General features: G+C 47.5%; 1 protein-coding gene across 3 annotated transcripts in view; it reads left to right on the top strand.

Moving 5' to 3' along the window:
• Positions 1-1459: 1459 nt before the first annotated feature.
• Positions 1460-22332, top strand: part of GRIN2B (glutamate ionotropic receptor NMDA type subunit 2B) — a 225465-nt gene continuing 204592 nt past the window's right edge. The window contains exons 1-2 of one of the 3 annotated variants that reach the window (XM_030479291.1): positions 1460-1807; positions 2579-3010. The gene's annotated coding sequence lies outside the window, so the exon portion shown is untranslated. Of the gene's footprint in view, positions 1808-2277; positions 3011-22332 lie in introns of those variants that run through there. The other 2 variants (XM_030479288.2, XM_030479289.1) reach the window with 2 other exon arrangements.

The raw sequence follows: 22332 nt of genomic DNA on the forward strand, positions 1-22332 counted from the left end.
GACACAGGAATCCATTCAAGCTCCAGGTGGCATACTGATAGATGCACAGGATGCTACAGCCGCATTGTCATCCATAGCCTTCCTGACAGACCAGCAAACCCTGCTTGAACCATGTGGATGGATTCTGAGGTACCAACTGGCAGGACCTGAAGGTTGAGAGGAAGACCGGAGCTGCTGTGGTGTTATTAGGAGGTTTCCTCCCACGGGAACCTCGGCCATATCCATGGCCCTGCAGGTACACACCTACAGCAAAGGGCCAGCACGGCGTTCTTGGCTGCTCACTGGAACACAACTCTTCAGTATGTGGGATCCAGCCCTCCCTGCCTGTCTTTTAAGGGGTACGTTCCTCACCACTCCTAGACACAGAGCATGCCTGGGTAGGTACAGGCTACTGTGTTTTTCTTGGAGGGTGCTTTCAATGAGAGGGATGCGAAGGCTGGACAATGCAGCCCACATCAGAACTGAAGCAGAGACGTGGTGTTGAGTGTGGGGTCTGATTTCCCGCAAGATAAGTGCCACTAGCAGGGCAGCGAGGAGAGGGCTTTCCTCATCGCTCATGTCTCTAGGGGGTCCCTGAAGGCCTGGCTGAGCCATTCCAAAGCTCCTACCAAGACCCAGCCAATGGCGGGGTGGGCATTTGTGACTTTAGAGTGACTACATATCCTGAAGGACCCTTGCACTTGGCATGTCCACTTGGAGGGGCTTGTTATCCTCTCCATCTTGCCCTATTTTGGGGCAGACGTTGCAGTGCTGCGGAGGGCAGGTGAGCCCGCTCTGCTCAGGCCACCCAGAGCTAAACCCAGGCATGGGAGGTGGAGGGTTGGATCCCTGACCACAGACGGGATCGCGCCATAGAGGTGAGGCTGAGAGGATCCCAGGTAACAAGGGCACAGACAGCCGTGCGCAGGGCAGCGCGGGGTGTGCAAATGCATATTGCCTTCTGTTCAGACCGATTTCACGTTGCTTAGCTTTCAGGGGGCTCTGAGAATAGCCATTAAAGTGCCGGGCTTAATTGTGGAGTATCCAATTTGGATATTAGCATTATCTCCACTCTCGCTCTTTTATTTCGGATCCAATTCTGCTGGCTGAGTGCCTGTTTCTTTCTTCTTATTACTACCATTTTATGGTTATTGTTAATATATATATATATATTTTAATCATCCCTTATATCAGTTGCTTCCATCCACGTGGGTCGCAGTCCCGGGGGGTCACACCCACGGCTCGGGCTGGGGCTGGGTCTCGGCCCCGGCCTGGCTGCAGGCACCAGTGCCGCTCAGGGCCAGGTCCCGGGCTCCCTCTTCGCCCCTGCCGGGCATCGGGGGCTGCATCTGCCCCCTCCGGCAGCAGGGAGGGGTGGATCTCCAGCTCCCTGCACGGTCTCTCCTCCTCCTACTTCTCTCCCCCCGTTCTAACCACGGCTCACTCGCACAGGCTCCCGCCCTCCCCTCCCCCCCTCCGAGCCTCGATTTTTCCCCCTCCCCGCCATTTTTCGCGTGTATATTTTATTATTATTAATCATTAAGCTGCTTTATTAGTTCCCCTTCCCGTGCTTTCTCCAGCTCCGGGAGGCATTCTTGTAGCTTTTCTGCTGCAGAGGATAGTTGGTTTTTTTGTTTTTTTTTTTGGTTAAATGTATTTTTAGGGTGATGCTCTGAACACTTCCCCCTCCCCGCCCCATATCTCCTACCCGGGCAGTGTCACAGAAGTGACTGAAGTTGAGCATGTCTGAGGCGGATCAGCCTTGCAGGGAGAGAGGGGGGCAGTAGCTGCTCAGAGCAGCCCCGAGTGCTTGGAGCAGGATTTGCTGGTATGTATGTGGGTCTATATTTTATGACAGCTCTAAGTGTGAATTGTCTTCAGTGCTAGATGGGAGGGGAAAGGAAAAAAATAAAATAATACCTGCGACTTCATTAAATAAATGCCTGCAGAGCTATAATCCCTGTCCGCGTGGGCTGGAGGTGCTGGGGGGGGGGGATAGGGGGAGGACCCCCAGCCATCAACCCACCCCTAGGAAAAACCACCCAAGAGCCCAACCCAAGCCCCAGAGAGCCAAGGGCTGTGTTCCGAAGAGGGGGGAGCGTAGTGCAAAGAGGCTACACCGCAGCTGACCCCCCCAACCCCACCCGTGGCAGTGCGTGTGTGTGTGTGTGCGCCCCGCGCAGCCCATTGAGCGGAGCGGAGCGGTGCGGGCAGCACTGCAGAGGGTGGGCACGGCCCTCGCCAGCCCGCCGGGGGCTGGGCCCGGGTGGGCGCGATGCCGTGCGTGCGTGGGGAGGGGGGGGCTTCGCCTTCTCGCCGCGATTCACATCGCGCCCGCTTCTTCCCTGTCTCGTATGCATGCCTATCCCGGGAATGGTGTAGTCAGCCCGTATCTGAATTATTTATAGACCCGTGCCAGCTATTTTTTTTTTTTTTTTTAAATATATATATATTTTTTTTTAAATTCTGCTTGTGTGCACTGTTGGGAAATGCGTTTTGCCTCCCTTTCTTCTCAATATATTAATGTCTTTGTTGGGGAGCGGTTTTTATTCCCTGCAGACCCCTCTAATACAAAATTGATGCTTATTTTTCCCTTCAGGAAGGGGACGCTTTGAGGATAATCATGCTTCACAGAAGAACGGCACCGACCTCCAGTTGCTTTAAACACAACCTCCTACACTAGGGTTCCAGGAAAAAAAAAAAATATTATAAGAATAATCATTAAAAAGGCGAAAGGAATGCTTACTCTGGAACCTGCATTTGACGATCCTCCCCACTTGTGCTGAATATCCTCTGAAGTGATTCTCTCCGGCTTTTGAAATTGCACCGCTTCAAGACGCAAGATTGCCACAAAGAATCCTCTATTTTTTTTACAGCCTAATAGGATTTTCTTTTTAACTCATTCCCCAACGTTTGCCTCCCCGACCCTTATTCTTCTTATGTGGATATGCAAGCGAGAAGAGACTGGACATTCCCAACATGCTCTCTCCCTTGATCTGTCCGTCTAGAGGTTCTGCTTCTACAAACCAAGGTAGGGAAATTCCTCTTTCTCTGTTTTACTGGCAGCTCATTCTCGTACACGGGTTTGCCCAGGGAAGACCACTCACGGTAGAACAAAAGGTTTAGTGATGCTGCTCTTAGAAGCAGCTCCAGAGAAAAAAAAAAAGGGAAGAAATATTCACCAGACATGTTGATTCCCTCTTGTCTCATCAAATAGGACATGAAGGGAAGGTGAGAGGGATGCTTTGAGTTACGAACCGCATTGTGAATTGGGAGAAAGTCCCTTGAGATTTTATTTTGGGGGTGGGCAGGTGGGGTCGGGTGGAGACACGGAAGGAGGAACATGGCTTTGGGAAAGGGTGAAAATGAAGAGAATTCCCATCCGTCCATCCATCCATCCATCCATCCATCCATCCATCCATCCATCCATCCATCCATCCGCAAACTGCCTCTTTCTTTCACGGGTCCAGCGGCTCCTTGCCATGCTTTGATGTGAAAATAGAGCTCATTAGGAATAAGAGTACATTGAAAGCTGCTTGTTGCCGAGGAGGGTGGTGCATTACTTAAATCCCACGCTGGCCTCTCGATCGTGAGCGGCCTAACACGGGGGCTGGGGACCGGGGACTGGGGGGGCCGGGGCCGCCCCTGGCTCCGCGGCAGGAGCCCGCCCAGCGCCGGGGCGAGTGCGCCTGCTTGCGTGGAGGTAAAGGGCTATTTTAAGTCCAAGCACGTCAAGAGACTTAACCTGAACCTACGAGGTGCTGTATTCAGGCAACTCCACGGGTTTTAATTTATCCCTGTCCATCCCGCCCCCCCCCCCCCGGTGCTGTCAGCGGGCATCGTGGTCCCTCTCTGACGCCCTCCCGCGCCTCACACCCCGAGTCCCCAGCGCAGGCAGCCCCTACCCCAGCCCACTCGGGAGGGATGCAAAATGGCTATTATGCCTCTCGGCTCAAGATACGTGAGAGATACCGGTGCATCCCGACCGTAATCGTGACATGTGAGTCTTTCTGTAAGATGGTGGCAAGACAAAGGGAGCGGAGTGCCGCGGGATGTGGGAGCTCCAGGCACAAGGTGTTGAGCGTCTCGGGGTTATTTTAAGCCTAAGCCCGTACCCGCCGCGCAGCTTTGCCCGGTATGCGTGGGGCTGCTCAGCTCCACACCGGGAGAGAGGCAGTTGAGCTGGGTGAGCTGCTGCATTCCCCCACCCCCGGGCGGACCCCCACCACCCTTACCCTCACTGTCAGCCCCCCACCCGGCCTCCCCCCGACCCGCCTCCCGCTTCCTCTCTTCCCCACAACAGACCGGAGGCCTGGCAGTGGGCGCGGGGAGGTAATACCGGGTGGGGGGCTCATCCCACAACCCACAGGAGGAGGATGATGGAGGGGAGCCGTCCTCCCAGCCCTGGCGCCGGGAGAGCCGGGGCGGTGGCGGGTCCCCGGCCCTTGAGGCAGCCAGAGCATCCTGTGGCATGGGCGCCCCTTCCACCCCTCCCTCCCTTGCCTTGATCCTTCCAGTGGCTCTTTCCCACATTTCTGAGGGGATTTTGTCATGCTATTGTTAAAAACCGGGAGCAGTTCCCTGTCGAGGGTTTGAGAACCACCTTTTCTGCCATATTCTGGCTGTGCTTCTATAAATATCTAAGGCTTCCCAGGGTTTATCTGCGCCTGGATCCTCCCTGGCAGAGCGCTCCCTCCCTCCCTCTCGCTCCCTCCGCAAGTGGGAGTAGAAAGTTTACCTGTGCAGGGAGAAGGGCGTGTGGGCGCCTTTCTCCCGTTTTCGGGAGGAATTTCTTAGGCCCTGGATCCACCGGCAACCCCAGTAGCGACCAGGTTGGGGGATGGTTGCCCCCTCCATCAGGTCTCATTTAGCTGTGAGAGCCCCTAAAGGCTCCATCCCCGGGGTGGATGCCAGCAAGGTCTAGGTAGGATGCATGGCAAGGGGAGAGGAGGGCAGATGTTGGGTGAGACTGGCTCAGCCCTTGCCCCTCTGCCCCCTGCCCCGGGGCAGATTGGAGGGTGGGGGGAAGTTGCTTTGGGTTCCTGGCAAGGATGGCAGCCCCCGGCAGCCAGGCTGGGCTGTGTGCTCCCCTAGGGTGGCCCAGTGCCTGCCACAGCCTCCAGCCCTGCCTGCAGGCACCGGGCCCAGGCAGTGCTGCATCCCTGCCACGGTCCTTCCCAGCTGTGACCTGGGCCAGGGTTGGGCAGAGGGTAGAGCAGGATGGATGGGAACTGGGGAGGGGACTTGCAGCTCTGATGCTCAGCTGTGGTGGCAGGGAGCATGGGCCCACATTCTCATCCTGCCTTTACCTCCCTGTCTCTCTTGCTGCTGCCTTTACCTGAGATTTTTCCTCACCTTCTCTGCCAGCTCCGGCAGAGGAGATGCCTTCTAATATTGCCCCCCTAACCATCAAGCACAGTTACCTCAGGCCTTATAAGCAGTGTAGAGGGTGCAGCTGGTCCTCCCTGAGCTGCCCCTTGCGCAGGCAGGGAGGGCTGGGTATGCAACACCACAGTGCTGCCCCACCGCCCAAGGCCTTGGAGAGCAGAGCAGGGGCACGGCACCCTGGGGTGTGGGGTGACCCGGTGTGCCCCAACTGCAGCTCTGAAGAGAGGCAGCGTGTGTGTGGGTGCAGGGTGCTCTGTCAGAGGGGAGGTGTGGGTATGGGAGATTTTGAAGTGCTCACCCACGCAGCCCCAAAGCAGCAGCTCTTGTCGCCTCCACATATCCTGGTTTTCTCTGGTCCCCACCACACCAGCTTGTCTCCCAGTCCTGGGTGGGGGTCTCAGAGGGTTGAGACAGCTTGGAGCAGGTCGAGGGTGGAGTGGGGAAACAGCCTGGGGGTGGTGAGACCCGCTTTACCTTCCTCTTGGCTCTGCCTTTGATACACAGGCGCAGATCTTGGCAGGGAAAAGGGAAGAAGCATGGTCAAAGCCACTACTCCCCTTTCCTGGGGACCCTGGGCTCTGATCCAGTGACACGCACCTGCTGCACCAGCCCAGCGCAGCCTGCACCAGTCCTGTGCCTCTTGTGATCCCTTTGTCAGTGAGACCATAGCTGGGAAAAGGAAGGGGGCAAAGGAGCAGCCCCCAGCCATCCTGGTCTGGGCAGGGTTCTCAGGATATCTGCGTTGATGGTTGAATTTTATGTTGTACCTGTTAACGCAAGAGCACAAAGAGATTGTGGAGACATGGAAAATATAGTGCATGCACAAAAATCCCAACCTTCCTCATCTAATAATTTGGGCTTTGACTTGTTTTATCCTCATTCTGGATTACCATCTATCTCTGTATAAACCCCTATCAACCTATGAACCAGCACCCCATCCCCAAGCACATGGCTACAGGGGGGAGAGGTGGCAGCATTAATTCATGTGTTTCATTGCTGTTGGAGCTCAGCTGGAGCTGTTTCTTGTACTTGGTTTGGAAAAGGGCAGGTGGACCTCATCTCCGGTGCCAGAGCCGTTCTGCGCTAGTGCATGGAGCTGTGCTTGGATTCCCACGCTGGACTCATGTTGCCTAGGCTGGCACTGGGAATCAGTGTCTCTGCAGTACCATGTGGGAGGTCTGGATTTGATTCCCAGTGCTGTTTTCTCATTCCCCCAAGCTGACAGAGGATGGGAGTGCTATACAGACAGCGCTGTTTGTCTGCAATGGGCTCCATTCCCCACTCCTGTCTTTTGCTTCTTAGGATGCGCAAAAGTTGCTGTGAGATAGTCCAGAGTGAGGGCTGGTCTGTAGACATTTAATCTTCTCAGCCTTCAGGGAGGCCACAGCTGTACTCTGCCTGTACCCTACTTATCAGCATGGCTTGGTGGGTAGGAGGGAGAGTTACCTTGCAGCTGGAGAATATGCAGAGGGCTTTAAAAAATTTTTTTTCTTTTCTTTGTATAAGCTGCAATTTATCACAAAGAAGTGCATTAGTTAATAGGAGAGATGGACTAGATGATCTTTTAAAAAGAGATGGCTCCATGTATTGTGATTGCCTAGTCTGCAGTGGAATACTGGTAGTATCTGCTCTGCCTGACATTGGGGCTCTAGGACTGCCTGACTCTTGCGATTCTGTGATTAGCCTTCTTCGAGATATATTTATACCTGGTAGAAAAGCAGGGAGTGATTGGGAGAAACATGGCTGGTAAGTTATCTGCTATTACCCTGATCTGTCCTCCACCCACCCGTCCACAAGAATTCTTTAAACCACAGTGAATCAACATACTCATTTCGTTACTTCACCGCAGTCAGATGGATTAGCTACTGCCTGGATACCTCCCTGCATAAGATGAAATGGCAGTTTGAAGATTGCAGCACTTAAACATGTGGAAGGGGAACCAGAGGAAAATAAGATACTAAAGTAAGCATGGCCCTCCTGCTACCACTGCCTTGTCCCTTCTTCTGAGCCTTGTGTTTCTGCTTCAGCCAAGCGTGTCATAATGGGAACTAAAAAGACTATTTCTCCAGCCACAAAAGGGGCTCCATCATCCCTCTGATTTATCCATCTTGCTTGTCTGTTCATCTGAAGACAGGGAAGGCAGGGACTGACGCTTGCCCTGGCAAAATCAGTGGCATGGTCCTAACCACCTGGGAATCCGGAGGCTGACCCAGCCGGGTTAAATGTCAAAGCTATTTTTCATGTTGGGGAAAAAAAAAATCCAAACAACCCCACCCTTTATAGTTCAAGAGCTCATGGCTTCCTTAAGCTACAAACCACCAACTCCCAGACAGAAATTTGCATCAGCATGGAACTGGTGCGTGTAGAAGTCAACCAAGTGCACAGTGATCTGTGCAGCCTAGGCAGTGTACCTCCATGTGCCTAAGGTCAGCTGTGGAGAAAAAAAGCCTCTCTATGTGCTCAGAAACAAATGTGTGGCACTAGGCAGTGTGCAAACTGTGCTGTGATCAAGCCAACTCAAACCATGGCTAATTGGGACCTCTTGAGGCAAGGTTGCTTTTTATTTAGTGTTTTCTTAGAAGCAGGAGAGAACGCTGACTCTGGACAGGAGGAGGGACTGGCTTATCTTTCTTCAATTTTTACACATATACTGAATATGCTTAATGTGAGTAGAATAAAAATACTGCTTTTTCTGTAGTCAGGACCACTAAAAGGGGGAGAGGGAAAGGTTACATGTTCTGAGACTCACTGTCAGCTGATATTTCCTAATACAGAGGCTATTTGCAGACTGTGAAGTATGCTGGGTGGGTCTCTTCCCTTTCTAATGCAAGCAATCAAAGACCATGTTTCAGAGCCTTCAATATAGATGGATTGATTAAGCATCTGGGGAAAAAGGAGAAATTATGAATGAGAGTGTGATTACTGGCTCAAAGTGAAAGGGATACTAAGCTGAGCCCTTTGCAGCATTCACTCCCTATACCTCTAAACCCCACCCACAAGAAAGTTTCAAAACTGAAAAGAATCATTGAAAGTGGCTCAGGTAAAGTGGCTCAGGTTGCCAGCTCTGAGTACCAAAGATGTTTCTGTACATATAGTGTCATTAATACTGGTGTGAGTGGGTGTGCTGAAACACTCATAGGGAAGAAACACTTCCCTATGGGGAAAAATGGGAATTTAGTCTTCATGATCTGTTTGATTGCTTGTCTCTGCTGATTGCTATCCACCAAAACAGGTGTGGGGCCACCAGTTTATCTATCTGACCTGAATAATCCATGGGACATTATTCTGTCACTTCCTCCCACACCTGGCATGAGAAGGAACTAGGAACTCACCTCCAGTTAACTCTCCGTGTGACAAACTCCAAAGTTACTTCTCAAGGCAGCAGTCAGCCTACACTACTTTGTGTGTAGCTACATAGTTGTGAAATGGGAACAGTTCTTGCTTATTACGCTCCACTCCTAGGCTGGATTTGAACCACCGATCAAGAAATGAATCATTCTAGCTACCGGCATCCTCTACTGGACCTGCTGTCCAGCCCATGTGTGAGCTCTGTATGCAAACCTTGTTTGTTCAAAATGGTGAAATGGTGTGTCTAACACCTATTTACAGACGTGGTTAAGCTTAGATAACTGCATTCTGTTTGGGGACTGCACTTCTAAGAGAGGGAAGGACCAGGGAGAGTGTGAAGGAGTGAACAAAGACAATGATCACAGATCAGAGAAAACAAGACCTGTGAAGAAAGGTTGGGAGAGCCAGGCAAGTTCAGTCTAGACAAAAGACACCTGTGGGTGGATACCTAACTGTCTGCAAGTACATAAAAGACTGTTACAGAAAGAGGACAGGGGCCAATTATTCTCATTAGTCACCGAGGACAAATCAGGAAATAAATGAGTTTAAGATGAAGCAGAGAGAATACAGATTAAACATAAAATTAAATGTTTACTGCAATAATGACTTAGTGGCAGTAGAAGATGCTGATAAACTTGGCAGAATGGTTGTGGCTGAAGATACTTTAAGCAGATGTAGGTGCTGAACTATCAGGATTTTGTATCTAATAAAGTCTTTCTCCAGTGAACCATAGATCATAATAGTTGCATACCTAACCAAACAACTTTGCAAGAAAGATAATGAGGTTGATCTGTTCTCTGTACAAGAGGGAGAGAATGACTGTCCCATTGGAGGAAACCCTCCCCACCTGAGTGAGTTTGGCCGTGGGCTGAAATCTCTTGTGGTACCTGTAGGAGTCAACATGATGGTGTTGACTGGCGGCACAGCTTGAGCGTATTTTTGGAGCTCCCCAAAGATGTCTGGTTTTTGAAACCTCTGGTATGTTGTGACGGTGTGCCCTGTCCTGGGGAATGGCTACAGCTTCAGTATGGAAATCTGTGCAGAAAAGGCTTATAAACCTGTCCCATGTGAACAATGCTGTAGCATTTGCAGGTGCAGTTCTTGAATACTGGGATAATTTGGGCTGTTCCAAATTGCAACCGTAGTCCTTTCATTAAGAAGCTTCACCAGTCTGTTGCCATCACTTTCAAGGTTTTACACTGTCACAGCACCTGAATAGCTAGTATGCCAAAACCTGTACTGCAAGAGGAGATGACTTATATCATCACATCCTAAACAGTGTGAAAATACACACCTTGCTGTTTCATGATGTCATTCTTTTGTCTTGCAAGATGAATTACAGTTTAAAGGTGCCTTTGGTTTACTCTCCTTTGCTGCTTCCTGAAGATAAAATGGGATCTGGGGAGCCACGAGTATCATGGTTTCTGAAAATTATCGTTCCACTAGCCAGTCTTCACAGTCTCACATCTCTGTGGTCTGAGTTGGAGGAGCTTACTATGTATGGTTGGGGTTTGGATGTGTGGCTCTTTTAATAGGTTGCGAGAGTGGTCTCCCTCATTTGAGTCAGTAGAGATTCCTCTGCCCGTAGGTGAGAGGGCTGAAAGTGCCATTTTCAGACTGCAAGTTTCGCCAGCATTGGGAATGCACTGTGTGACCTAAAGCCTATGCCAGTTTATATCCCCCTGTGCGGCAGCAGAAGAAGGGAGTATAGTGCAACCTTGCTAGTGGATTACTCTTATTTTTTAGCAGAGCAACAAGCAAGTAATCCTGACTGCTGGTGCTTTCTGTAAGAATTGGGAGTTTTCTATACAGGTGTCCAGGGCAAACACAAATGAAAATGGAGGAAATGACATGATAAGCTCTCTTTTTTATTATACTTGGATTTAACATTTATATTTCATCTCTTCTAATCTCTTAGTTAGGGTTGCGGTGCGCTGTTGAAGAGCTAATATGCACAACTGTTTTCATGTGGATATAGTTTCTTGCTTGTACGACCTCTGAAGAATTTGGAGGATTTTGCAAAAGGAGACAAATGTAAAATTTATAAAGTTCGCTATTTCAAAACAGACTAGAAGGTGAGATGGTTACTAAGAGCCTGCTGAGACAGATAAGATTTCGTGTCATGAACTGCTGATAATTTACTAGCACAAATGCCATGTCCTACATCACAGCTGATTGCCTAATGAACAGAAAATTGTTTTCAGGTGATAGGCATAATAGCCTAATGATAGCTGAAGACAGCAGTGGCCCTGCATTGCCTCTGGCTGTGGGCCATGAACAGGACACAGGTAGATATGGGTAGGTGAAAGGTAGTCTGCCATAACAAGGGATCGTGTTTTCTCTTTGCACATGGGACTTCTGCTACTCCAGCATCCCCAGCTGGAAATATGGTCCTGGAGATACCCAGTGGATGTTTGGAACGTGAAAGGTGAAGGCCCTAAATGAATACCACCTGGGAGTGAATTGCAGAAGATCTGCTAGGAGCTTAAAGCTGGCTCTGATTCCAAGGGTAATCCTAAATCTTCACAGCATCTGGGGGCAGGTGGTTTGGAAGCCTGTGCAGTGAGAAGAACTGCTGTACCTCTCTATGGAAAAGTGTCGGGATGCTGCCAGCCGCTGCAGGAAGAGGATGGAGAAAAGGTTGCTGCTGTGAATCTCTTTGAGGCAGGTAAAGCGGGATGTTAATTAATTGCACCCGACTGGATTGCTGGGGAATTTCTGTCACACGACTTTGATGAGAAATGCGTTTGAAGTGCACTGTGGCAGAGGAAATGCACAAAAAATGCACGAGCTTGCGGCTACTCGCATGTAGGCATACACTTGCGTCGAAAGCATGCGGGAGGGATCTACATATCCCTGCACCCCTCTCTCTCCTCCTCTATACTTCTCTGTTATTGCTGGCTGCTGTAGTCAGTGGCCTAAGCATCTCGGGGGAGATTCCCTCATGTTAGACGTGTTTCAGCAGAGGCAAGCTGAAACATCAGAGGCTGACAATGCCCAAGAGAGAGTCTAATGAAAGTGACAGAATGACATAATCTGTTCTCACAGTCTCTCCTCTTCAGCTCTCCACGTTTCTGGTGCAACTTGAAATTACCCTCTAATTTATTACTGGAAAGGTGAATACTATATATAATTAAAATTGCAAAGATAGTGCCCTGAAACATGGAAAGTCGAAGTATAAAAGCAGCTTGGATGTGGTCTGAGGTACCACGTATTTGAGTATTCTGGGAGGAAGGTTTTAACATTCCATCTGGAAGTAACAAAGAGGTAAATACCACAAAAGTATAAATGGAATCTCAGAAAAGACGTTGGAATAATTTTAACGTGATGGGGGGCCTGTATTCTAAACAGGAGGGAATAAAAACTAGGTAGCTTAGAAGAATAGGATAGCTGTGGGATGGCTGCCTTGAAAGATAGAGTGACTCTTACAGAAAGCTTTCTTTGAATTCCTGGTTTGAAAGTTTGCAAACTTTCAAACCAGGGATTCAGAGACAGCTGTGAGGATCATGCTTTATCCACTTTTAATTTGCACCATTTCAATAGGGAGTAAAGGGGCTAAAAGGCTCTTTGAACTTCAGGGCTCAGAGAACTTTGCAGGAGCTGAGCGCCTGTGCCTTGGTGCTCTCTGAAGCAGAAGCTGGATGCCTGCAGCGGCTATCTTACATGAGTGACCCTTTTCTGTGCAAGGTTTTAGGTTTTTATATATATATATATATATTTTTTTTTTACTGGACGGAATAATACCTTTCAGAAACTAGGAGATGCAAAATAGGAGATGAGTGTTGGTTAACAACATACCTCACCTTAATACTCTTATACTTTTTCTTGTTAGGACTTTGAGGTGAGATCACATTCCTTGTTCACAGCTTCTCTGAGAGATCCCTGAGTTTTGATGTTAGAGATAGTGATAAAGTTTTTTGACGGGAGAGGTTTGTTATGGAGTGAATGTGGCAGGAAATGGGTTTACTGCCCCTCGCAAAAAAAATATTAATTTCATAGATTTTGCTAGTTCTGCACTGAAATTAATCAGAGCATTTGATGTGTTTTCATGAAAAAGAGAAAAGCCCGGAATAGCTTGCAGCCTGGTAAGCACAGAAGTAACTGGGTTTTGACGTATTCCTATTCTGCATACTTTGGAGTGGGGGCTTGTCCCTGAGGCTATCCTAGTCAACATGAGAGCCCAGACTACCAGGTCCTCTGCACTAATGCTTTTTCGGTTGGAGCTTTTCCAGTTGGAGCTGTTCTACTTTATATAAATGCCTATTCATTGTGCTGGAGAGGGAGTGCTCTAACAACTGGGCTGTGGAGGTAGTTTGTTTCTTTGGCCCAATATAAAGTAATTACCTATATAAAGGGAAATGGCTTCAGCATGAAAGAAATAGAGAAGCAGGCTCCATAGCCCAGAGGCTGTAGAGTCCTCTGAGATATGGGAGACATGGGAGCTAATTCTCTCTCCCAATTAGGCAGTTCAGGTTTGTTCTTGTTCTGCTTTAGATGCATTTGTATTTCTACTGACAACAAAATGTTTCATTTAGCATCCAGATCCAGTGCTGACTCCAGGTAGGAGGAAAAAGTGACAGGAGGAGGTGAATTCCCAGGGAACAAAGACCTGATCCTCAAGCAAATGCTCTTTAAGAAGGATGAGGGATGAGAACTATAGAGGTGCTGTGACACGAAATGAGAGTTATTGCTTCAATTAAAATTTATAATTTCCTATAATGTGCAGGTAGTTTAAAGTTGTCTCCAGATCTTTAAAATCACTGAGGGTTTTCATTCCTGCAGATTGTATCCCTTGGTATATCCCCTCTCATCATTCATTGTGTGTTTGCTTTTATAAGCTTGGTGAGATGTTTGACTTTTATATGGCAGATGAAGTTTTTCCAGAAGCTAACACTAGCTTTGGGAGACTTGTTTTCAGAGGATCTCAGGGAGTCAGTGGAGAAAGGGGGGGGGGAGGGGGTGTCCTTTGAAGGGCAGTGTAGAGCAAGAGCCCAATGGGAGTACTCCAGCTTGCCCTCTGGAGAAGCTAATTGCTATTGAGTACAAAGACAGCCTATATATGTGAGCTTCCTAAAGGTTTCTATGTCTCTCTTTTCTGTGTGTATGCAAGTTAAGGATGTGCAGGACTTGGGGCTGGAAGACAAGAAGTTGTATTAAATTATACTGCTTTCACCACCCAGTTTGGAAAGCAGTCACGATCCAGGAGAAATCTAAAGTCTCATAATCCCTAGTCCTCTGTTTTGTATTTTTCCACTGTAGCAAAACTGGCTATGTGGTAGTCCACATCTTTTTGAATGTGAAGGCCTGGAGACCCCTCAGTCTGAGTCTGATATAAATGGTTCCCAAATATGATTTGAATTTGCAAGAAACACCAATGTCTGTATAGCTCAGCTATGATCTCCAGACTTCTCAGACCTTAATTTCAAGCCAGAGACCAGCAAGTTGGCACATGAGGTCCTTTGACATGACCAGGTAACATAGGGCTGGTCCTTGGCACCCCACAGAGAACTGTCTCTCAGGATGCTGCAGGAAGGCTAAGGAAAGATGGCTGGGGCTTGCTTCTTCTGTAACCACTGTGTCCCAGGAGGGAGCTGGTGTAAGAATGTCATTTAATTATATGTCTTTGCACGGTTTTGCCTGCATGCATTTAGAAGCATTGCGCATCTCCACTAGGGCAGATCTTTCACAAGAAAATACTGCTTGCATGATGAAGCATAAAAATCAAACAAAACAGAAAATTAGAGAGAAAGTTTGCCCTGGCAGTCTGTGTCCTTTTAAGTGCACAGGGTAATACAGAAATCCGTGTACCTTCTCTGATGTGACAGTCTTCTGTGATACTGCAGTTTGTCAACTGTGGCAGGACTACTTGCGATGTGTAGCTACATATGGGTTTAGGTGCAGCCCAGAGGCCGGATCTGCTGTCTCTTTGAAGTCAGGCAGAATCTTGGCATTTGTGTGGTGAGGCTTGGATTTTGGATGGCTGCTCTGTGGTGTGAGACACAAAGGCTTGCAATATTTTTTTTAAATCAGCTTCATTTCAAAGTATTACTGTTTATAAACTTGTTCACTTTTGCCATCTGAGGAAGATCTTAAAGAGCTATTGATGTACTGTCTAGGTTGCTATCTTAATGCCTGCGATGATTGCTGCATAAATCCATGCTGCATCCAATGGGTGTTGGTTTCTTTTTTTTTTTTCCTTCATATTTGGTCATTTCCTTGTTGTTCAAACATTAAATGATGTGATTTTAAGGATACCAACACCTTCATCAGCATTTTCTTTGTACAAGTTTTCAGGTGTTTTCTTGATCGCCTAATGTATTGCTTTTCCTGCAGTATAAAACAGCAATAAGTATAGAATCTGACATTCACTTTTGGGATCAGATTAAATTGTGTCGAGTTTCCTCCCCCAGATCCTCGTGGACTGTGCCTGGAGGAGAAAAATCAATGACTCTCTGTTAAGAATTGCTTAAAATGACTGTATTTGGCATAGCTGAAATTTCCATTTGAACAGAATTTGAAACTTTTAAAGCAACTTAATGGTGTTTTCTCATAATCTGAGTGTCTGAATGACTTTGAAAGAGTGATATAAAATGATGGTTTAAAAGTTGCAGGACAAAACTTCATGAAAAATCCTAGAACCTTATTTTACCGTGAGAACAAGAGGGAGAGAAAAAAGAAAGAGTTAAAGACCTAAATTCCCTTTAAACCTCCTAATTGCTTTTATTATAGGATGTCTAAATATTTAGTGAACTTAACAGAGATGGCAGAAAGACAGTGTGTGGTCCAATGCTGCTTCTGAGTATGGTGAATCTACATGCTCTTCAAGTGAAGCCTGGAGGTTTAGACAAGTTTGTATGCAAAAGACTCAACTTGAGTCTTGGCTTTACTGAAATGTCACATTTATTACACCAGCTAAAGAAATACAGAACTTAGATAAAAGCATCTGGAGATAGTCTGTTCAATGAAAGGTCAGCATAGCAATGTAAAGAGAAGGCAAATTTCACTTGGAAGCAGCAGGTTAGTCTGTGCCTCTTAATACAACTGGAAGTGAAACGTTATATGTTTGTACCGGTAAACAGAAGAACATACAAGGATGCTGGGGAGGGACTCTTCATTAGGGACTGTAGTGATAGGACAAGGGGTAATGGGTTCAAACTTAAACAGGGGAAGTTTAAGTTAGATATAAGGAAGAAGCTCTTTACTGTGAGGGTGGTGAGGCACTGGAATGAGTTCCCAAGGAAGTTGTGAATGCTCCATCCCTGGCAGTGTTCAAGGCCGGGTTGGATGGAGTCTTGGGTGGCATGGCTTAGTGCGAGGTGTCCCTAGCCATGGCAGGGGGGTTGGAACTAGATGATCTTAAGGTCCCTTCCAACCCTAACTATTCTATAATTCTATGATACTGGGGAACAGCTGTACAACCTTGAGCAGCACTTGCAGTCCCATGAATGGATGGAGTTCTTTGGTGCAAAACTGCAGGGTTTGGAGAAGATGTAATTGAGAATTGTTTCATTGCTTACTAGAGCAAGATAGTAAGAGCCCACTAAGGTTTTTCTTGGACATAGTCATCCACCAGTTGGCTGAAGCCAAGCTGACCTTCTCCATCCTGGCTGAGCTGGTCTAGTATATGCTGATCAGCATTTGGCAGAAAGTGGCCATCCTTGGTCTGTGCCAGGAGATATAGTCAGGTGGTTTGGCTGGAGCTCCTCTCCTTTAGATGTACACATAGGTCTGGTCTTTCTTTTCAGGCTAAAAATGCCCGAAGATCTTGTAGACTAGTCGCCTGCAAGGAGGATCCATGGACTTCAAGTAAGTCCAAAGTGTAGAGGTGGAAGAGGTCTGTACTGTCTGTACTGTCTGTACCATCTGTACCATCTCACATTTTCTGAACATCCAAAAGATAGGTACTCTGCAGATTTGTACTTATATTCAGTGCACTTTTTTTTCCCTCTGCTCAAACTGATCCTGTTACTTGTAGTAAGGAACTTTGTGGTGGCAGTAACGACTGTTATAAATTCAGCCAATTCACCCGCATTGTGGCTTTACAAGTGACTTGAGTTGTGGTAAGCTTCTTTCTTCACTTCTTTCTGTTGGTACACACACTGGAAAGTTAAGCAGAAGATCTTCCCTTGCTGCTGGTGAAAAGTGGACTGATGTGGGTCATGAGAAAAGGTGGTGGCAGGAGGGCAGATTTATGTACCTCGTTGGACTTGCAGTGGCAGTAAATTGCATTCCGGTCCTGGGAAAGCCTGGACCATGAGGGACTGAGAGCGCTAACTCATAAATTTACCTGCAGTAGCAGTACGTACATATGCATGGGAGAGGATGGGAGGGAGTAGCTGGTGCTTTATTTTCCACTGTTTTCTAGGGAGAGGTAAACTGATGCTACAGCCTGGTTGGTGCGGGTAGATGTGCCTACTTAATCTGGGGCCCAGAGCAGGGGGGGAGCAGGCACAGCCAGAGGCAGAGTGGCAAGGACCCCTTACCCTCTTCATTTAGACATTGCTGAACCACAGCTGCCTTGTGGCTACCAGGAGCAGGCCTGGGCTGGACAGCATCTACCCCCCTCCCTGAGCTGAACAACCATGGAGGTGATGCATCAGTGCTGCCCAGGGTTAGCTCTCCATCCATCCCTCATTCTGAGGCACCCCACCTTCCCCTTGCTCTTTCATTCTCTTTCTCCCTCCTCCAGGCTGGACAAGCCTGACTGGACTTCACGCTGTCACCCCTGGCTCGGGGCTAGGGCAGCCCTGCAGATGATAGATGGGGCTGGAGGGGCAAAGCCACCCTGCCTCAGCGCCTTTGAACCTATCTGGGAGCTGTTGGAGGCTCTAGTGTCTGGGGAATGGTGGTGGTGAGGCAGAAGAAGAGTTCTGGAGGAGACTTCAGAGGGGCAAGATTTGAAGGAGGGGGAAAGGTTTTTCCTTCTGCATCCTAAAAAAGTCTTTGCTCCAAGGTCCTTCTTCTGTGACTGCCCAGTGCTTGGGCAGTGTCTGGGGTGCTTTGTGCCAGTGTGAAGTCTCACAGAAAGGCTTTGAAGAAATCTTCTCCCCCTGTTCCCTGCTTTATGATGAAGGAGGAGGGAGCCTTTGACAACACGGTTTGGAGCGAGCTGGTGTTCAGGCTGTTAAGAAGGTGCTTATGCCCACCTTATTATGAGGGTGCATACGGAGCCAGGCAGCGCACAGAAATGTACCCCGGCAGTAGTACCTTCGAGCAGTGCTTAATCGGCACTTGGCCGGTGCTCCCAGTTATTCTTGCAGGGCCTTGCACAGGTCTCCAGGGGCCACTGCTTTTTGTGTGAGCAGCAGGGCCTCATGCAGTGGCACAGCATTGGTATGCCAACAAAGCTGAACTGCAGCGTTTGAAAACCCTTTGGCAGTTTTCAGTGAGGGACTGATGGTGGGGACAGGTGTGTGAACATCCATATTGTCTTGTGATGTGCCTTGACTTTACTCTGATGACAAACCCCGTGCCTTTTGCTTTGTGAGAGTATTTCCATTGGAAATCAAAGAGATTTGAGATATATAGCTGGCTAAGCAGTCATACCTCAGAATAGGATTTGGGGATTAGCAGAGGGGATAGTAAATTGAATAGTAGGAGTTAAAATCAGACTGCACTTGGAAAGAAAGCAGAGATGAGAGGTGCACCCCTGGAAAGTAGTAATGCCAGAAATGACACTGGGGTTACACAAGTTAGCAAATGAGATCTGGGCTCACAATACAGTGCGGCAGCAAAGAGACTGATGTGATTTCTGGATTGCATAAACAGAACTATTGCATCTTGGAACAAAGAAATGTTTTCTAGTCATGTTTGCTTCATGTGCCTAGTCTGAGTGTACCTGGGCTATTGAGTTCATTTCTGGAGAACTCGGTGCCCCAAAGATGGCAGCAAATTAGAACAAATTCAGTGGAGCAACAAAAATGATTAAGATGCTGGAGGGATTGATCTAAGAGGCAAGATTAAAGTAACTAATTACATTTAGCTTGGCCAAATGACAATTAAAAGAGAGATGTGATGACTGCCTTAAAATGTGTGCTTAAGAATGTAAACACTGAGGAGAGAGAACAAGGAACTGTTTAGTGCTGTCAGAGTGGCTGTTGGTTAGATGCCTGGTCTGCACTGCTAGGGGAGTTGTGTAGAAGCCTAACCAGAACTGAAGGAGAAGTAACTGTAATCAAACAATAGCAGCAAACAGAACAAAAGGAAATGCTGAATAGACAGCACAGTTGCCACTGTGAAACGTGGCAGAGGCTGAAGTACCATTTCCAGGGGAAGTGATGGTAGTTTTTCAATGAAAGTAGCCCTGGGAGCTTTGCTACAAGGTGTGTCCAAAATACTCCAGAGAGGACGGAAAGGATGCAGCGTTCCCACTGGGGTCTTCCCCCTCTAATTTGCAGGACCTGTAAATCATTTCCCCCCATCGTTTTGGCTGTGATTGTGTAGTGTTGCATCCATGTCAGGGTATAGTGTTTTTAAATGGTAGTTTGCAGGCTAGAGGGAGAGCAAGCAAAGGGCTATGGGTAGATGACAGTAGACAGTAAGTCCTGTAAGAAACGCTAGGAGAGCCAGGCATGTTCAGTCTAGGGGAAAGATAACTCTGGGTGTAAACCTAACTGTATGCATATCTGTAAAGGACTGTTATAAAGAGAGAACAGGGGCCAATTATTCCCTTTAGTTACTAAGTGGAGATCTGGAAAGAATTGGGCTCTTAGCTGAAGCAGGGAAAAGCAGGATCTGTATGAAGGAGAAGCCTAAGTCAGACAACGAGGAGGCTAGGGGGGGCTGGTGGAATTGCCATGAGTATAGATACCCAGGGATGACATTAGACAATCACTTATCAGGGCGCAAGACAGGCATCAGAAAACCGATCTTGTTTCAGTGAGATTTCATATGATTTCATAGTCTTTAAAAGGCTGTTGAGCTTCTACGCAAGCAAGTGCTGTGGTGCTTTTTCCTTGCAGGTTATTTGTTCAGGACATGTTTGTTAATGTTTCTGTTTAATTATATTTTCTTCTTTGATTATGGATCTGTTTGAATGCTGCCTTTTGCAATGGAAGGACTACAGATGAAATGCACTCTTATAAAAAATGCAATGAGGAGCTAGTTTCATCAGAGTGTGGATTAGATGGGGTTTTTTTGCCCCTTTGGTGTCAATCTTTTTTGAGGTATGAAATAGCTTAATTGGCTTTAAAAAAAGAGTCTCAGTGCAGTACTATATTTTGACAGGCGCAGGAAAATATCATGAAGAAAGAGCTCTTGTCACAGTATTTCTCATCCAGTTGTTTCTGAAGTTGTACTTAAGAAATTCTACATGTTTTTTTTTTTCTTGTAAGTCCATTTTCAATGTGAGGAGGATATTCCATACCTGGAAACATTAATTTCCTGATCTGCTTTTAAGACTGAGTGCATTTCCAAGCGAAACGAAGAGGTGAGGATAAACAGAGACATGAGCTGGTGCAGTATCTCAGCTGGTGGCTTCAGTCTCTCTGGGTGAATGTTCACACTGATGTGAACAGCATCCTAAATTTATTATTTTGTGATACCTTCTTGGAGGGCTATTTGTAAAATAAATGTTTCAGCTTAGTTCCTTGTATGACAGTGACTGTGTCTCAGTGAGACAGCTAGTTCCTGGGCAATTTTAAGAGGGAGTTCAGAGTGACAGGAGCCCTGGATCAAAGGAACAGATTCTTGCTTGTAAACTTGGATGAGCACCTTCTAAGGCAAAGGCTGAAGCGCTGCATGCAAGTGGGGCTGTGCTGACCTGGTCTGCAGGGAAGACTCTTGTGGTGGAGTTAGGAGGCTGGTCAGCAGGGTCTTGTATCTGACTTTTCCATGCACTGGCTCTTACTCAGTTAACCAACAACTGTGGTCAATAAAGTAATTTCCCTTCCCTGCCCCAGCAGTTTATTCCTGCAGGAGTTCACTGACCTTCACTGTTGGTTGAGGATAGCATGTCAGGCTGTTGACTGGAGTAGCTGAAATGCAGGCACATGTCTCCTTGCCAGCTACAGGCAGTACCTTCTCACAAGCATGGCAAGCTGGGATTGGACAAGTCTTAAACAGTAGCAGGGTTTGTCAGAGCCCATGAGCAAGTCACTCAGCATACCTGTTTGTCTGTGAGCTGGGATGATGGGACATGCACACCATACAGCTGTATTCAAAAGTCACACTTTCTTTTGTGTTTGTGAAGGGCCCTGAGACTTTTCAGCTGATAATGCTGCAGCAAAATACTCTTTACTTGGTCTTGACTTTCAGAGTTCTACCCTTGGCATTCTTCAGTGGTTTGGCACTTATTGAAAGAAATAAAGCAAAAGCATTGTACGGAGCAGAAAAGCACTTCACAAGGCATATTCTGATGAAGTCAGCTCCTTGAACAGCTGCGACAGGGACAGAGAGGCAGCCAGAAATACAGAAAGGGGAAGGAATATGATGGGAGATTTAAGCTGGTGAACATTAGTCTATGATAAGTCCTGCAAGATCTATGTCTAGAGAAGATCTCAGTGCTGTTACCTGCAAAGCCCTCATCCCAGATTTCCAAGGCTCTGCAGGCAGTGTTAGATTTGCAGATATCCTGCATGATACGGGGTTTTGGATACAGTAAAATACCATGTCCTCTGTGAAACCAGTATGGGGCATATTGCTTTTCCCTACATTTCTGTCAGGACTTTCCACTTCTTAGATAGATAGCTTTGGAAAATTTATAATGTTACGTCTTGTTACATTCTGTGATTATACTTAAATATATAAATACCCCCCCCAACACCTTCATTCTAGTAATTACTTGGTTTAGACAATACAAAATTATTAAGAAGTAAGTCTCCCTCTCTGGAGGCATTTAAAATCTGCCTGGACATTGTCCTGTGTAACCTGCTTTAGGTGGCCCTGCCTTGGCATGGGGATTGGACTGGATGATCTCCAGAGGTCCCTTCCAACCCTAACGATGCTGTGATTCTTCACAAAGGTCCGAGAAGCAGCTGTTTGGGAGCACAGACTCAGCTCCAATGCCTCTGCTCAGAGACGCCAGAGCTGACATGGACGGCGGCTGCTCTGAAAGTTGTGTGGGTAGAGTCAGTAATGTGAGAGCCTGCACTGGATGTGCAAATGGAAGTGTATGTATGCCCCGATAGCAGCTGGCTGTCCTATCTTACCCCTCACTATACTGCAGTACTGGCTAATGAGGTTTCCTCCCTCAAAGGGCTACATACCTGCATGTACCCCACTAGCCCTGCCACGCTCTCATGTGCTGGCATTAGGAGGCATATATATAGGATGTTCTGACCTGCTTCATGCTTGACAGACGGTAGAAGCTGATTGCTGGAGGCAGCCTTTGGTCTGCTTGCAGATTGGCTTCAGGGATTATGTGCAGGGAAGTGTGGGGCCATTAGAGCTGCAGCCTCGATGTACCACAGTCCTGGGTGACTTTATAGGGCTTGAAAGGCATGAACCTCATTGTGTGAGATCTTTGCAGCAGTGTTGTGATTTCTGGAGGAGACACTCAGCATATCCTCCTTCTACTTGACTCTAGCTTGCAGTGGAAGCCAAGATACATAAGCCGTGTCTTTCCTGTACCCTGTTTCTGCTGTTGTTAATATCCATTGATAACTTTTTTCCTGAACA

This window comes from Strigops habroptila, chromosome 3 (assembly GCF_004027225.2).
Source record: "Strigops habroptila isolate Jane chromosome 3, bStrHab1.2.pri, whole genome shotgun sequence".
Lineage (NCBI taxonomy): Eukaryota > Metazoa > Chordata > Aves > Psittaciformes > Psittacidae > Strigops > Strigops habroptila.